Source organism: Rhinoderma darwinii (genome assembly GCF_050947455.1).
Source record: "Rhinoderma darwinii isolate aRhiDar2 chromosome 2 unlocalized genomic scaffold, aRhiDar2.hap1 SUPER_2_unloc_20, whole genome shotgun sequence".
Classification (NCBI taxonomy): Eukaryota; Metazoa; Chordata; class Amphibia; order Anura; family Rhinodermatidae; genus Rhinoderma; species Rhinoderma darwinii.
The window spans coordinates 162202-167929 of NW_027461686.1; positions in this window are offsets into that span (position 1 = coordinate 162202).

Here is a 5728-nt window from a genome sequence, read left to right on the forward strand (position 1 = left end):
GTGCCATACCACGACACCTACATGGAATTTTGAAAAAAACATGTCTCTATTCCCAATACCTTCTGTTACGTCTATGGCCGGGGGTCGTCGTTCTGACTTACCCCTTGACGATCCCTGCCAAGGACGTCTCTCTTCTCTGCGTTCGCTCCCTCCAGTGAGACGCCGGCACTCTCTTCCCGGTCCTCAGACTGTGTCCCGCAGGGAGCGCGCGTTCGCGCGTGCACGGCCTTAAAGGGCCAGTACGCGTCCAGCTGTCTAAGATCAATTATCAGCCCAAATGGCTGCTGCACTATAATAAGGGGCCCTGCCCACTGGTTCCTTGCCTGAGCGTTGTTGTATACCCTAGTTTGTCTTGCTAAAGTTCTCCCAGTGTCTTCCAGTTCCCAGTGTTACCCGTTCCTGCTGCCTGTACCCTGTATCCCAAGCTATCGTTACCTGCTGTGAAAGTCAAGTCGTGTCTTCCCGCTGCATCCGCGGCATCACCTGCTGTGAAAGTCAAGTCATGTCTTCCCGCTGCATCCGTGGCGTCACCTGCTGTGAAAGTCAAGTCTTGTCTTCCCGCTGCATCCGCGGCGTCACCTGCTGTGAAAGTCAAGTCGTGCTCCTGCCACTGTCTACATTGCCTCAGGTACCCATTCAGAACTATAGACATTGTTTTGTACCTTGTTGGCCAGCTGCTACCCCGCTACGCGGTACAGCCCAGTGGGTCCACACCCCGCGCCGTGACACCTTCCAAGTTTATTGGTCTCGGGCATTTCTCCAAAACAAACATTAAACCATCTCAGACCACACAATTGTACCTTGAGAGAGAAGCAATAACATAAGCATTACATCTCTCTTTATTGCCCTGACCAAATCCAGCTAAAGGGACCTACCCTAAATTATTCCACTACACATGCAGCACCAATATCCAAGAAGGGCCCAATAACTGAACCAAACAAACCACTTCTGACCGGACACTGTCCTCACTCTGACACTTAGTCCGCACTGAGCGACTGCTTTATAGCAACGTGTCAATCAGTCCTCTCACTGTCAGTGAACATTGGCGAAATTTTAAAAGTGTGTATGTTTTCCTTTCATTGTCCTTTTAGGAATAATTAATAAAAGTTATATTTTAGCCTACACTAATGCAGCTAGCCGTAAAATAGGGCTTTTGTTTGCTTTAATAGCAAATATGTTTACAATTTTGTGGTAATACCCAAGAAGGGCCCAATAACTGAACCAAACAAACCTGTTCTGACCAGACACCTCCTTTGGAAATTAGGTGAAAAAAATGGAAGTTACACAGTGACGTGATAGCAATTTCATCATATTACTAATGTGACCATCATGATTTGAGGTACATCTAACTTCAACGTAACAGAATAACATATACAAATATAATTTAAAAAATCTGAAATATGTGCAAGTTTAAAACAAAATTGAAAACTATACAAAAAAATCTCAACTTTTTTACAGTACACAGGAAAATGCAGATTAATTAATTTAGCCAGAAGAGTACACCCCTTTACAATCTAACTTTTTTTTATAGCTCTACAGATACAAAATGTATTGATTCTTTAGTAACACACATGATAGCTACACATTGGAAAACAAACAAGGCCTGGATATCCTAAATCTACACAATTTATCATCACACAAAAGCTCTCAAAATCTGCTTCATTCCTGGTTCATTATCTGTAAACCTATGACACCACTACAGGCATTGTCTTTAAGCACAATATACATATGTGCCTCTAACCATTTGTAAAACAGCTCTTGGAATATTAGCTGAGAAAATAATGCTACTTCTATTATATTGGACAGATAGTGGGTACGTAAAAAATATGGACAAAGAGATAGCGAGCTATGGGAAATTTACTAGGTAAGACTTTTGAACATAAAAACACAATTATTGTTATCTTCAAATAAAGGCCTCCTCCTCCCCTTCAGCCTTGCCTCTCCATCTCCAAAATTGGTGTCTTTACCAATCTTTTGTGTCACTTATTGTAAATAGCAGCAAATATTAAAGTTCCTATAGCCTAGGACCTCATAATCCGGAAATCCAGTCAGTACAGAATTCTTAAAAAAATCGTTTCAAACCCCTGGCTATCAGATATCACACACTACTCTGGTACACAGAAGTAGAGACTGGTAACAAATTTACCAAAACCAAGTCCCTGTGGAGTCACTGGTTTCAAAGACTAAACAAACACAGTGAACACCATCACTAAAATCAAATCAGATGACTTACTAACGAGCAAATGGTGCCATACTATGACACCTACACAGAATTTTGAAAAAAAGCAGACCTCTTTATTCCCAATACCTTACAAGGTTATTGGTCTGTGGCATTTCTCCAAAACAAACCTGATACCATCTCAGACCACACAATTTTACAGAGAGAGAGAGAGTGAGAGAGAGAGAGAGAGAGAGAGAGAGAGAGAGAGAGAGGAGCAATAACATAAGCATTACATCTCTCTTTATTGCCCTGAACAAATCCAGCTAAAGGGACCTGCCATAAGTTATTCCACTACACAAGAAGTACCAATATCCAAGGAGTGCCCAGCAACTGAACCAAACAAACCACTTCTGACCAGACATCTCCATTGGAAATTAGATGAACATAATGGAAATGACACAGTGATATGATAGCAATCTCACCATATTACCAATGTAACTATAATGATTTGAGGTACATCTAACTTCAACATAACAGAATAACTTATAAAAATATAGTAAAAGAATCTAGATAAAATCTCCATGATTATATACAACCAATCAAAACCAAATGAGAGGACAACATTAACATAAAATGTGTGCAAGTATAAAACAAAATTGAAAACTATACCAAAAAATCCCTACTTTTTTACAGTAAACAGGAAAATGCAGAAGAATTAATTCAGCCAGAAGTGTACACCCCTTTACAATATAACTTTTTATAGCTCTACAGATACAAAATGTATTGATTCTTTAGTAACACACATGATAGCTACACATTATAAAACTTACAAGGCCTGGATAACCTAAATCTACACAATTGATCATCACACAAAAGCTCTCCCAATCTGCTTCAGTCCGGGCTCTGTATGTCTAAATCTATGGCACCACTACAGGCCAATGCTTTAAGCACAATATACATATGAGTTTCCAAACATTTGTAAAACAGCTCTTGGAATATTAGCTGAGTAAATAATGCTTCTTCTATTATATTGGTCAGATTGTGGGTACGTGAAGAATGTGGACAAAAAGATAGCGAGCTACGGGATATTTACTAGATAAGACTTTTGAACATAACAACACAACTATTGTTATGTTCAAATAAAGGCCTCCTCCTCCCCTTCAGCCTTGCCTCTCCATCTCTAAAATTGGTGTATTTTCCAATCCTCTGGGTCACTTATTGTAAACAGCAGCAAACAGTGTCACGTTGGGTGCCTGGACCCACTGAGCCGTACCGCATTGATGGAATAGCAGCTAGCCAACAGGATACCAAGTCAAAGTCTATAGTTCGGATAGGTGTACCTGTGGTAACTTCAGACAGTAGCGAAGATTGGCTCGGATGGGACATTGGTAGTTGGCCCTTTAAGACCGGGCACGAGCTTGCGCGCACACCCTATGGGACACAGCAGAGTGAAGCAGAAGTGAGTGCTGGTGTCTCGCTAGTAGGAGATGCGGGCCAGAGCTCACTGATCCATGGCTGCGGCCATCAGGAAGTGAGTAATCCTGACGGTCCGTGGCCATGGGTGTTACAAAACGTGGGTTTTACAAACATGGGTGTAAATTTCCCATAGCCTAGGACCTCATTATTCAGGAAACCAGTCAGTCCAGAATTCTTAAAAAAATGATGGCCACGACCGCAGACCTCTCTTCTCCTGCCAAAGTCTCCCTCCCCGGAGACGCCAGCACATGCATTTGCCCTGCCCTGCAGATCAACCTGGACTTTTAAAAGGGCCCTTCTCTTTCATTCCTTGCCTGAGCGTTGTTGTGTATTCCCATGTTAGTCTTAGCAAGTGGTCCCTTAGTCGTATCCTATTACCAGTGTTTCCGTGCCCTGCTACCTGTATCCTGTATCCCATGCTGTGTTTGCTCCTGAGCCTTATTTAGTGTTGGAGTCGTGTTGTGCCACCTGTCACGCCTGCTGTCATACACCATGTATGGTGTCATCTGCCACACTTGATATCATTCGCCACATGTGGCGTCATCTACCTTCAACTTCCATCTGTGCCTACTGTCTGGACTATTTCAGGTAAACTTGTGCTGGGACTTTGTATAGACTGTTGTTTGGCCAGCTTCTACTCTGCTTCGGCGGTGCGGCCTAGTGAGTCCACATACCCACATATCGTGGCAGTACACTCAGGCTATGGACCCCACTGGTCAACCGTATAGCATGACGACGTCACAAGTCATGCAGGCAGACATGCGAGACCTCCGGTCATGACAGGATCAAACCATTTAGGCGGTAAATGCCATTTCACATCGGTTGGATGCGCAAGCTGCAGTCTTCACAGCAACTGCTTCTATTGCTCCTGCTGTTCCTCTTGCTATGCCTCATGTCAGTACCAGTGTTTATCCCTTATTCTCTCTGCCACTAGCTCCTTGCTATGACAGAGACCCGAGGACCTGCAGGGGATTTCTGAACCAATGCCAGATCCAATTCAGACTGCATGCAAGGCCTTTGCTTCTGATGATTCAAGGATCGCCTTCATAATCTCTCTCCTTACTGGCAAGGCCCTGGTATGGGCGAAACCCATTTGGGAATGTCAGGGACCAGAGACCCATGACTTACAGTGTTTCTTACAGACTTTTCATACAGTATTTGAGGAACCTGGGAGAGTCTCTTCTGCAGCTGCATCTCTGCTGACCCTTCGCCAGGGAGACATCTCCGTGGGTGAGTACTCCATTCAGTTCCGTACCCTGGCTGCAGAACTAACCTGCAACAACTAGGCCTTGCTGGCTAACATTTTGGCAGGGACATTCTTCAGGCCACCTGGATTGACATGAGGATCCAGTAACGGTCCCAAGAGGTTGGCCGGGAAATAAAATCCCCTCTGTTGGCTCCTACTTTCCAGCAACCCCTGCTGCCCTCATCCGTTGTTCCACCAGAGGAGCCTATGCAAGTGGACCTCCTCAAATTGTCAGTCCAGGAGAGACAACACGGACACACTTCGAGACTCTGTCTGTATTTCGGCCTCGGGGGCCATTATGTGCATTTGTGTCCCCAGAAGCCAAAAAACTCCAGTGCCTAGAATTGGTTGGAGAGACAACTGTAGGCGGAATGGCGCTAAATGAATAAAAATTGCTCCCAAACTGTCCATTCCCGTAACCATAGTGTCCGGCGAGAAGACGCACCGGGTCTCTGCCTACCTGGACTCAGGGTCCGTGGCAAACTTTATCCAACAAGACCTAGTGTATCATCTCCTGTTACCCACAATCCCTTTGGAGACGTCTCTGGCTGTTGCCTCAGTGAAAGGACTTCCTCTGCCTGATACGATCGTGTCTGAGACCAAGCCACTGAAGCTCCAAGTTGGAGCCGTTTATACTGAACTGATTCAATTTCTTGTCTTGCCTAAAGCCGTCAATCCTATTTTGCTGGATCTGCCTTGGCTCCGGTTGCATGCCCCAGCCCTGGACTGGAATTCCGGAGAAGTTCTCTAATGGGGCTCCAAATGTCTCCACCGCTGCCTGTTACAGATTCACCCTGTCCAGCCTCCTCTGTCTCATTCATTAGCAGCATTACCTCCTCATTTTG